Genomic DNA, 12,715 nt, shown 5'->3' with positions numbered 1-12,715 from the left:
GCTCGTAAACACCAACACAGTCTGATAGAAAGTGGCCATCACATTACACTCAAGCGTAAGGGGGAAGGGAGAGTAAGCCAATTTCTCCTTTGATTCTTGCCCAAGCCCAAACACCAGGGGCACACATGAAGTCTGATTAGGTCAGGGTTATTGGATTGGAGCAGTGAGGAACAGTGCACACCAGTTTTGGGGCATTCACCTGAAAGGGAAAATACAGAATTATTATGCCTGCAATCCCAGCACTTTGAGAGGCTGAGGCAGGATGATTGCTTGAAGCTGAGAGCTCAAGACCAGCCTGGATAACATAGGGAGATCCCTGTCTCTACAAAAAAGAAGGAAAATTAGCCAGGCATGGTGGCACACACCTGTAGTCCCAGCTACTCCGGAGGCTGAAGCTGGAGGATCACTTGAGCCCAGGAGTTTGAGACTGCAGTGAGCCATGATCACTTACTGCACTCCAACCTGGGCAACAGAGTGACATCCTGTCTCACCAAAATAAATAAATAAATAAATAAATAAATAAATAATTAAAAAACAAAGAGACAAAATTATTATAGGACTTGCAGAAGAGTGGAGCTTGGGTGAAATTTAAATGCAGTCTTGATTTTATAAGCTGAAACAAAGCAGTGCTGCATGTCGATGGGTGACACGGTTTGGCTGTGTCCTCATCCAAATCTCATCTTGAACTGTAGCTCCCATAATTCCCACATGTTGTAAGAGGGACCTGGTGGGAGATAACTGAATCATGGGGATGGTTTCCCCCATATTGTTCTCATGGTAGTGAATAAGCCTCATGAGATCTGACGGTTTGATAAAGGGAAACCCATTTCACTTGGCTCTCATTCTCTTTTGTCTGCTGCCATGTAAGACGTGCCTTTCACCTTCCACCATGATTGTGAGGGCTCCTCGGCCATGTGGAACTGTGAGTTCAGCAAACCTCTTTTTCTTTATAAATTACCCAGTCCCGGGTGTGTCTTTGTCAGCAGCATGAGAATGGACTAATACAATGGGTCAGCCTCAGGACTGGATGGCAGAGTGGATGGAGGGTCCTGTTTCTTTGGAAATCATGACATTAAAACGGATGTGGAATTTTGTGCCTAGGATTCCTTCATCTGAAACTTTACAGCTGGAGTGGAAATTGAAGCAGCTTCTCTGTATCAGAGTGACTTCCATCCAGAGGTGGGATACTGCCTCTTACTACTGCAACTGCAGACAGCAGAGTTTTCAACAGCCTGTGGCTTGAGAGAACAAGGTCTTTCTGTGAATGAGAAAGCAGTGGTCGTTCTGACATGTCACAGCTTCAGCGTGTCCTTGGGACGAACATTAGCAATGTTCCAGCTGGTTTTGTCTATTTCTGTTATCCCAGACTCGTGAGTGGCCAGGCACAGTGTTACTTTCTTAGTCCAAGTTCATCGGCTCCACATGCCTTCTCCTCCCTGCTCTCTGCCCCGAGGCTGACCTGCAGGAACCACATCAAGGGTTCCCATGCCCCGGGCTTCTGCTTGGGATAGATCTGGCAAGAGTGAGAGGGAGTGAGGGGAGAGGACAAGGGCAGGGCAGCGGTCTCAGTGACTCCATTCCACAGGGCCGCCTGGAGAGGGCTGTGTCCTGGGTCTACAGAGGCTGCTTTGCACAGTCCCCTCCTGGGCTTGAGACCCACTTTCTTGCCTTTCCTTCCTAGGGGCTAACAGCTTGGCTGCCACCAAGCCAGCACCATACTCACCCACACCTTGTCAGTAGTGCACAAAGAAATCTCCTTGACTTATCTATTTTGAGTGTGCCATCTGTTTCCTGATACAGGTGGTACAGTCGGTATAAATAAGTATCATTTAATAGATCAAGCTTCCTAATGTGCCGTTAGGAAGTCACACATTCTCGGGTGACTGGCATTGCCGCTGGGAGCCTTGGTTTCCCCATCGGGGAGTGCGGAGGGGTTGAAGTGCTGTTGTGTGGATTCAGTGAGGGAAACATCGGACCTGGTCATGTTAATTTTGTAAGCCTAGAGTGTCACTTCCTGAGAAGGAGCTGTGGGCTGGACTGCGCATGCAGGGCTGAGTGCCAGGGTGTCCTCCCATGTCTCTGCAGGAACCACGCTCCCACCAGCGCTGGCTGCTCCCCAGAATCCTGCCTCCCTTCCATGCCTTGATCCAGCTCTGTGAAAAAGACGTTTTCAATTCCACATTTCAGTCCTCCCACTGCGCCTCAGCCTTAATGTGGAGCCACTTTAATACATAAAAGACTTGTCAGGGGAAATGTTGTCATTCCTGTAGCACATTTCTGGAGAAGAGCTTTGATTCATCAGTTTTTAATTCCGTGGGGAGATGGGACGAGATAAAACAGCCAAGTTCTGCCTTTAGAAATTCCCATGGCGCTGCAGCCAAACTGCACCCTCACCTCAGGCTTTTGTTTGGCCCCAAATGGTTGGTTTTCCAACTTCGGCGGTTACCATTTCCTTGTGAGCAAATTGTGAAGAACTCGTGAGTTATTATAAACAAACCTAGGACCAGGGAATCCATGAACCCTGCAGTGAGCCTGATGGGTAATACTTATGTGGGGTTCAAATGCTGCACCCCCTTCTCCAATAGTGAGGGAAGGGAGGGGAGGGGACCAGAGGCTCCTGGTGTGGGGCCAAATAACTCATAGACTCAGAAGCAAGGGGGCTCCTGCTCACTCAGTTGTGAGTTATTTGGGGACAGATGGAACTTAATCTGAGCCCAAGCGACCCACTGCTGCAGGCAGAGGGATTTTTTCCACCAAGGAAGGTTTAAGGCCCTGGGCTGAGCAACCGTTCTATCCCCTCATCTAGGGCAATGCCTAGCATTGAGAAAGTGGTTGATAATTACTACAGGATAAAGTGACGTTTTAGCTTCATTTTTCCAGAGGAGACTCAAAAACATTAGGCAATTTGCCTAAGATGAGGAGGCTGGTAAAAGCCATCTCAAGGCTGCTAATTCAGGCCTCCAGACTCCAAATCCAGCCCTCGTGCCCCTTCCTGTGGCCCCATATGCAATGAGGATGCCAAGTCGAGACCGAACAGTACTTAATGTCAAGCACTGAGGGACAGACACTGCAATGGTACAAAGGGGGTCTTTGTCTCAGTCCCTCAGCCTTGAACTCGGGAAGTGGCTTGATTTATCAGTTCTGGCTTTGTAGGTCCAGATTCAAGTACATCTGTGGGGTCATCCCACCAGGCATTGTGAAGTCACTGTGAGTAGTGAGTAGGTGCTTACTAAGAATGCTGGACTGAGATAATGCATGAAATAAGGATTTTAATCAACTACATTTGGGAAGAACAGCACACAGTGCTCCCTTCAATATGTATAGTGCACACTCATGTGCTGAAGATGGAACAGTCCCATAGCAAAGTCATCTGTTTATGTTATTCAATCTAGCATTTCTCAAATGTATTTGATTTAGAAAACGTTTTTCCCCATCTTTATAACATACCTTGGGAAGCAGTAATGTTAGGTCAATCCCAGTAACCGAGATCCTGCAGTAGAGTCACCATTGTCCACCCCATAGTTGGCATAGTTGGACCAGGAAACCTCCGTATAGTCTTCTTAAATGGAAAACTATAGGCTGCAAGGAAGTTTTGGTCTGCAGAACTTCTCCCTTCTACTACTTCAAAGTCGAAAGTTATATATACCGAACATGTTCCCAGATGAGGAACTCTAGCAACTAGCGTTTCATACCTCTCCAAAGTTTTCAGTTCAGTTAGATCATGTCAGTTGCCCTGTCCACAAATTTAGGAAAATGAGAAAATAAAGTGATTGCTAGTAAGTCCCAAAAATGTCACACAGCTGAAAAACAACAGTGGAGTTTAGAGAAACAAACACACGTGGTTGGAAATTTCTATCAGGAAGCCACTTCCCCTTGTGCAGGACTCAACCCTTCTCTCTGAACGGACTGGACCCTTCTCTCACCTGCAAAATGACAAAGTGATGTAAGGCACCATTATCTTCAGTGCCAACATCACTGGGTCTCTTATTCCCCAAACCCGACAACTGCCCACTCTTCTCCGTCTTCATCCCTCCCTACTAGTTCAGAGTTTTGCTGTCTCTTACCTAGATATTTTTTGTAACCACCAGATGGTCTCCCCTGTTCCCTTCTCTCTCAAGTTTTATCTACCTTGCACTCTCCTGGAGAATTATTTTCCTGATGATTGCAAGATCAAGTCACTTCCAGGCTCAAAAGCTTCAGTGACTCCCGCCTTAGCCAGTTATTTAAATTTTCTACAATGTAAATTCAACCTCTGCAAGTTCTTTTGCTAAGACCTGACTGTGTAGCTTCACAAGATGAACTTGCCATTTCCATTATGAGTCTTGAAATTCCAAGAGATTTGCCTTGCTTTTATGGTCCCCACACAAAGTGGCCATATGGCTCCATCCTTGACACCCAGCTACAACACTGGCTTCTCCATGCTGAGCTTTCCTTTTGGATCGCCCTGGTCAGAAGCAATCTTGTGCTATTCTGAACAATGACAGTGTCTTGTGTTGCCTGCTTTATAACCCTTACCACTTTCTTTGTCGTATTTATTTACCCACATATGTTATCTCCTGTACTGTAGTACGGTCATAGATAAAGGCAGACAAACCTAGTTTAGTTTACTATTCCCCTTTCTATTCTATTTCCTCTATATGCTCATATATAGGAAAACCCTATAAATGTTAGTGAAGTTGAGACGTAAAAACATTTGTGTTTCTGTGAATATCCCTCTAAAATCCAAATGTGATTGTTCTAAAAAGTACATACCAGCTATTTGTCTGGAAATCTTCAGTGCCCAGGAAAATAAAATCTAATATGACAGGAGAGATCTGTATTCATTTTGACTAAATATATTCACCCAGGGACAAGCATAGATGGATCTCTTCCCTTTGTACCCAGCCCAGAATGAGAACAGCAGCTTCTACTGGACTCTAATCAGTGCTAGAGGAAGGACTTACCAACAGCAGCAGTTATACCTGCTTGAGCCAACTTTGGCTCAAGATGTTGTCCACCTTAAGTCTACCTGAGCCAACTTATTGAACCACAATGCAGAGCTTCACTGACAATTTTTTTTAAAAGTTCTCCTGCCTTCCTCTTTCTTCCAGGCCTTTAGCAAGATCTGCAATGATCTAGAGCATTAAAAACCACCTTCTGGCCAGGCACGGTGGCTCATGCCTGTAATTCCAGAACTTTGGGAAGCCGAGGCAGGGGGATCACCTGAGGTCAGGAGTTTGAGACCAGCCTGGCCAATATGGGGAAACCCTGCCTCTGCTAAAAATAAAAAACAATTAGCCAGGCATGGTGGCGAGTGCCTATAGTCCCAGCTACTTGTGAGACTGAAACATGAGAATTGCTTGAACTCAAGAGGCAGAGGTTGCAGTAAACTGAGATCCAGCCTGGGTGACAGAGTGAGACTCCATCTCAAATAATAGTAATAATAAAATAAAATTAAAAACTACATTCCTGTCATATTTCAGCTGTGAATCACAGGTACACAAACACTCGATTAGCTATGTTTTACAAGACAACTTCCGGCAAGAAACTAACAAAACAGTTGTATTTTAGACGTGCAGAAACTTCAACTCCCATCATGAATTTTACTGAGTGATCTCTGGAATGAACTGCCTGTCCTGGTGGGGGTGAAAAAGAAGCCCTTAGTTCATCTAACTGAGGAATAGGACGTTCTAAATTTTGGTATGATAGCTTCATCCCTGAAAGGTGTTTTTCTTTCTTTTTAAAGCAGTTTCTGCAATTGACCAGAGCAATTCTCAAATACCAGCTATTGGAAATTCTCACATAATCTTCACAGACATGCTTTTCTCTTTCTGTTATTGTTCCATCAATAGCATTTGGCAGGGGACAATGAGAATTTTCCCATTTCCCACTAAATGTCATTAGATAAAAATTTGCCCCTGTTAACAGAAATGATTTTGCCTTATAAAAAGTTCTTATTCTTCCTGGAGCCAAGATGACGCTCTAAGATCTGCAACTTTTTAAAAAGTCATTTGTGGCTGGTCGCGGTGGCTCACGCCTGTAATCCCAGCACTTTGGGAGGCTGAGGCGGGCAGATCATGAGGTCAGGAATTCCAGACCAGCCTGGGCAAGATGGTGAAACCCTGTCTCTACTAAAAATACAAAAAGTAGCCAGGTGTGGTGGTGGGCCCCTGTAATCCCAGTTACTGAGGAGGCTGAGGCAGGACAATTTCTTGAACCTGGGAAGTGGAGGTTGCAGTGAGCCGAGATCACACCACCGCACTCCAGCCTGGGTGACAGAGCCAGACTCGGAAAGGAAAGGAAAAGAAAGGAAAGGAAAAGAAAGGAAAGGAAAGGAAAGGGAGGGGAGGGGAGGGGAGGGGAGGGGAGGGGAGGGGAGGGGAGGGGAGGGGAGGGGAGGGGAGGGGAGGGGAGGGGAGGGGAGGGGAGGGGAGGGGAGGGGAGGGGAGGGAAAAGAGTCATTTGTACTATGCTAAGTGTGTTTATGCTTTTCTTTAGAAGAAGACATTATTTTCAACAATTTCTAGAAATCTATGCCCAAGTAAGATTTTAAAATTCAGACCAGAGAAAAAGCAAGGATTTAAGCCCACTCTGTTTTTATGGTTACCTGTATCATCTTGCTACTTAAGGCACTGATCGTGTAGTAAAATTAGGCAAAAAGAGAATAGTAGAATGGAATGTATTTACATTTTTGTTGTTGATTTCGTCTCCTTTTAGAAAATGTTTTGAGAAAATGTTATATCATGAAACAAACTGGTAAATAATTTAACAAGTTATCAGCCACCTTCGCATCTAACCAGAATTGATTTTGCTTTAGTTCTGATCATTATGAATATCAAGATTGTCAGTAATTTTGGGCTTACCTGCTAAAGACAGTAAGCTTCTACTTTGCCATTTTTCTTTTTTGGCACAAATTGTGTTGGCTGGTTTTGCAGGCAGGTGGCCTACACAGTCACATGGGGCCCTGTGCTCAGAGGGGCTCCCCACTTCGCTTGATGCTCTGCTGTTGCCATCTTGAAATTCATAGTAATTTTATTTCCAAGTTTGCGTTTTGTATGTAAAGTTTGTAGTTCTAATTTGCATTTCCCTAATGACTAGTATTGTTGGGTATCTGCTGATACGCTTAGGATTTGCTATCTTTTCATATGCTTGGGACTTGCTCTCCTTGTATCTTCTTTTGTTAGGTGTGCATTCAGATCTTTTGCCCATTTTTTAAGAAATGGGTGGTTTGTTTCCTTATTGAGTTTTGAGTGTTCCTTGTATATTCCATATACAAGTTCTCTATTAGATTTGTGACTTGCAAACATATCCTGCTAGTTTTTGGTTTGTCTTCATTCTCTGGGTATCTTTTTATTCACTTTGTATTTCTGTGTATCTTTCACAGAGCAAAGCTTTTAAATTTGATCAAATTATTTTTATTTTTTGTATTTATTTATTTATTTATTTTGATATAGAGTTTTGTTCTTTCACCCAGCTTGAAGTGCAGTGGTGCGATCTCGGCTCACTACAACCACTGCCCCAGCCCCCAGGTTCAAGCGATTCTCCTGCCTCAGCCTCCCGGGTAGCTGGGATTAATATGCACCCGCCAACACGACCAGGTACTTTTTTGTATTAGTTTTTACTTGAGATAGGGTTTTGCCACATTGGCCAGGCTGGTCTCGAACTCCTGACTTCAAGCGATCCATCCATCTCGACCTCCCAAAGTGCTGGGATTACAGGCATGAGCCACTGTGCCCAAACTGATCAAATTAAATTTATCTTTTGAAGTCATAGCTAAAAACTCTTTGCTAAACCCTAGGTTATGTAGATTTTCCCCTACATTTTCTTTTGCACTTTTTTTAGTTTCATGTTTAATATTTAGGTCATAATCCATGAGCTAATATTGAAAAAGTTCTGAGGTGTACATTAAGGTTCTCTTTCTTTAATCCTTTGTTGAAATTACTATTAATAATTCTCCATTGAATTATCTTAACATCTTTGTCAAAAATCAATTAACTATATTGTTTGACCTTTCCAAACAGTTCCTGTGCCTTTCCATATACATTTTAGAATCACCTTATTGATTATTATTGATTCAAAAGCTTACTGGGATTTTGATTATGTTGAATCTCCACATCAAATTGGATGGAATTGACATCTTAACAGTATTGAGTCTTCCCAACTATGAACATGATATATTTCTCCTTTAATTTCTCTCTTTAGTGTTTTGTAGTTAAGCATACTGATCCTGCACATAATTTATTAGATTTATACCTACACTTTTTTTTACTTTTGGCTTAATACAGCAGAAATTTATTTCTTATAGTTCTGAACTCTGGGAAGTCCAAAATCAAGGTGCTAGCAAAATTTGGTTGCTAGTGAGGGCTCTCTTCCTTATACCTATGTCTTTTATTTCTTTTGATGCTTTTGTAAATATTTTTAAAATTTCAAGTTCCAATTGTTCATTGTTGGTATATAGAAAATATGCTTCACTCTCATATATCAACATTGCATCCTGCAACCTTGCCCAACTAGTTATAGCTATAAGGTTTATATAGTGTATAGTTTCTAGTTATGGAAGCATTTTTTCTAGATTCTTAGGAATTTTCTAGATAAATAATTATGTCATATCCAAATAGAGACTTTTAAAATTTCTTCCTTTCTAATCTGTGTCTTTTTTGTCTTGCCTTACTACACTGGCTAGAACTTCCAGTAAAAAGTTGAATATGAATGCTGAGATAAAATATCCTTATGTTGTTCTTAATCTCTGTAGGAGAACATTTAGTCTCTCACCATTAAGTATGATGACCGCTGTAGGTTTTTCATAGATGCCTCTTATTGGGCTAAGAAAGGTCCCTTGTATTCATGGTTTGCTGAGAGGTTATATGATGAATGCATAAAATTAATTTTATCTCCATAGACCAACAACAATTGGAAGAAGAAAAAATTTTGAAGTACCATTTAAAAGAGCATCAGAAAATCTTAAATACTTAGAGATGAATTTAATTAAAAATATGCAAAACCTTTACACAAAAAACTATAAAATACTGATGTGGGAAACTAAAGAACACCTACATGAAAAGAAAAATATAGTAATTTGTAGATGGAAAGACTCAATATTATTAAGATATAAGTCTCCCCAGATTGATTTTCCCCAATTGTGAAATCGATCTATATATATTCAACATGATCCCAATCAACATCCCAGCAGGGCTTTTTAAAATTTTTTGTTTGTTTGTTTTTTGAGTTGTTTTGGTAGAAATTGACAAGCTAACTCTAAAATTATATAGAAATGGGAAAGACCCAGGAAAGCAAAAACAGTAATCAAGACTGTGAAATGTGCCTGTGGATAAACATACAGATCAATGCAACAAAAGAGTTTATATATGGATGGATGGAGGGAGGGATGAATGGATAAACAGGTAGATATAAAGAGAGATACCTAAAGATAAATACACACACACACACACACACATATACACATATACACACACACATAAAAAAAGAGACAGGTCAACCTTCCGACCTTTCAGGACAGGCAAGGCAAAGCACCCCCTGGTTTGAGGGGTTGAGCCTTCCACTAATTTCAGGAGATTGAACCTGACCAACTACCCAACATGGGAAATGTTTCTAGTAAAACAAGGACAGGGAGAAAAGCTAACTCAGGGACTCAGGGAGAGGTGAAGGTGATCAGATTCCTTCTGATAGTACTTTAGGGCGTTATGTTAAAATATTAGAAGGATAACGAAAGGACCAAAAACAAAAAGCTGCTGCTGTCCCAGCTTTACCCTCCTTAAGCAGCCACTTTGTTGTCAGTGTAAACAAGGGCGTAGCCCGAAACCTTGGAGGCCACTGACAACCCGTAGCCTTCTTAATCAAAAATCCTTAACCCAGTAACTGGTGGATGGCCCAAATGCATTCAATCTGTAGTGGCAACTGCTTTGCTAACAGAATAAAGTAGAAAAATAACTTTTAGAGGTAACCTCAGTGAGCACACCTCACCAGGTCGGAACTATCCTAAGTCAAAAAAAAAAAAAAAAAGAAAAAGAAACCTTACTAACTCAAAAATTTTAAAACATGAAGCTATTCTGTTAGAAAAAGATGATTTAACGTAAACCACGAATAATTCCCTTAACCCAGCAGGTTTTCTAACTGAGGATCTACATCTTAATTAATTACCACACAAAGGTCCAACCAGACCTAGAAGGAACTCCCTTTAGGTCAGGACAATAGATGGTTCCTCTGGAAGATTGGGGGAAAAGCAACAGTGGATATTCAGTAAGTAATGGGGAAACTCTTGTAGAAGTAGAGTTAGGAAAATTGCCCAATGGTGAGTTGTTTGCGCTCAGACAAGCCTTAAAATACTTACAGAATCAGGAAGGAGCCATCTTTACCAATTCTAAGTTAAATATGGACTAAACGAAGTCTTATTAATAGCAAGGAACAATTGAAACCCCAAACTTACAAGGTTTTCAACAAAAAGGAAGGTTTGTTAAAAGTTAACGGTGTAACATATATAATCCTAATTTACAATCCTGTGGCCTTAGGCAGTCTAGTCCACAAACATGAAGGAATTTCACTTTAGAAAAGAATGGTTATCTTTGAGAGAGAAAAAACAGTTTTTGTTTTGAAGGTTTAAGCAAGTTTTGAAATGTTAGTTGTAAAGGAAATTCTGTGTGTAAACATTGGCTAAAGTTAAAGGGGTATCATCCAGTTTTTCTGTGAGCTGGACATTAAAGTAAAAGCACAACGGGTTTTTCTTAAAGCACTAACCTGCTCTTTAACAAAAATTATAAAAGGTTAAAAAGAGTCTATAAAATTCTTACCTTATGGTCAGACATTAAAAATGGATAAATATGTCTACAAGGTTTTATTAAAATTGAGTTTAACATTAACAGCACACTAATATAAAGGTAAAATTTAGCTTATCTGGTATAAAATCATACAGGAAGCACTGTCAAATATAAAATGGTGTCTGGCTTTCTTTGGTCTAAAAACTAATAAAAATAGGTGCCAAACGAAATGTCTCAGCAAGAAGGCACTAAGGACTATAAAGTCCACTGCTGATGTCCCCACATTTAAAACAAAAGATCAGTTTCTTAGAAATTATATACTTGGTTTGTCCTCCACCTTCTCTTCCCTTAAAACAAAAGGTCTTTTAGCACAGCCTCCACCCGTGGAGTCTCCAGTACATAGGCACCAGCCTGGGGATCACATTCACATCAAAGGGTGGAAAGGAGGGAAACTCAAGACAGCCTGGGAAGGACCCTACCTTGTGCTGCTAACCACGGAGACTGCTGTTCCTACAGTGGAAAGGGATGGACACATCACACCCGAGTCAAGCAAGCACCATTATCATCAGAATTATGGGCCATTGTTCCTGGATCAAGCCCTACCAAATTAAAGCTAAGAAAAGCTTAGTCTATCTTTTCCTTTCCTTTCCTAACCCAGTGCCTATATCTATTACTATTCCTACCAGGAGCAACTCTAACCCCACTTTAAAGCATTTCTATGGTTTAGGAGCAGAGGTCGCTGGAAAGGATCCTATAGGCTTCTTTAAGATGTACTTTGTTCTCCCTCCTCCACCTCCTACAACTGCCCCTTTCCCAAACCTATGCAATCAAACTATGCCTCGCCTCATGCCAAATGACAGAAGCAAGGTCTCAGTAGTAAAAATAGGAGACCTAAGGCAAACCATAGCCATTGAAACAGGATATAAAGATATAAACGCCTGGTTAAAGTGGATTAAGTATTCTGCTCACACTTTAAACAAAAGCGACTGTTACACTTGTGCACACGGTAGGCCAGAGGCCCAGGTTGTTTCCTTTCCACTGGGATGGTCGGCAAATCAAGCAGATGTGGAGTGCATGGTAGCTCTTTTTCAAGATTCCACTGCCTGGAATAATGAATTGTGCCAAGTTCTTTCTCTGCTATTTCCTGAAGTTCAACACCCTGTGGGTCAGCCCCTGAGGGCCACCCAGTCTCCATCTTCGAAAACCAATTTTACCTCATGTCTCCAAAGACAAGGGGAAAAATGTGGCATTCCTTGGAGACTTAACAGGATGCAGTGAAGTCAGGTACTTCCAAGAGCTGACGCATCAGTCTGCCCTTATTCATCTCTGAGCGGATGTATTGTGGGATTATGGAGGACCTTTACTGGACACTGCCAAATAATTAGAGCAGTACTTACGCTCTAGTTCAATTGGCTATCCCTTTTACTGTGGCATTCATCAACCAAAAAGAGAAAAACAAACAAAAAAACATAGCTTCAATTCTTACCTCTTTAACAACTATAATACGTATACTCCTTCTTCTTCAGTATTGTCTGGACGGGGGGAGAGGACAAAGACGACTAAGATGGCGCATTTCCGGGTTTTTCATCACCAACTTACCCGCGCGCGGGAAAATGCAGCCCGCGCCCGGGAAAAATGCAGACCAACTGCGCAGGCGCAACGTGACGTACGAACGAGGAGACCGAAACCTACCTAGCCCCGCCTATGGAACGCCCCCAGACACGCCTATGTCCTGCCTACTGCCCTCCCACTCCCAGGCCCTAGACATAAAAAACCGCTCCGGGCAGCCGTCCGGCGCGAACTTCCTCGGCTCATATGCGGACCTAGAAACCTCGCTGGAGAACGCCGGGGCGACTTCCTCGGCCTCCACCGCCGGAGACCGGTGAACTTCGCCCTTTCGTCCTTCACATCGGCTAGCTAATAAAGTTTTTTTTACCTTGCCTACTTGCCTCATCTCTGGCGCC

At 42.2% G+C, this 12,715-nt stretch overlaps 1 long non-coding RNA gene across 1 annotated transcript in view; it reads right to left on the bottom strand.

Annotated features, from left to right (window-relative positions):
* LOC135966761 (uncharacterized) overlaps positions 1-12,401 on the bottom strand; it is a 57,138-nt gene extending 44,737 nt beyond the window's left edge. Inside the window, exon 1 of the long non-coding RNA XR_010580329.1 lies at positions 12,238-12,401. This is a non-coding gene — a long non-coding RNA (uncharacterized lncRNA). The remainder of the gene's footprint in view (positions 1-12,237) is intronic.
* Positions 12,402-12,715: the final 314 nt, after the last annotated feature.

The sequence above is a fragment of the Macaca fascicularis genome, chromosome 13 (assembly GCF_037993035.2).
Source record: "Macaca fascicularis isolate 582-1 chromosome 13, T2T-MFA8v1.1".
In the NCBI taxonomy this organism is placed as follows: domain Eukaryota; kingdom Metazoa; phylum Chordata; class Mammalia; order Primates; family Cercopithecidae; genus Macaca; species Macaca fascicularis.
This window is presented reverse-complemented; position numbering and strand designations above follow the sequence as displayed.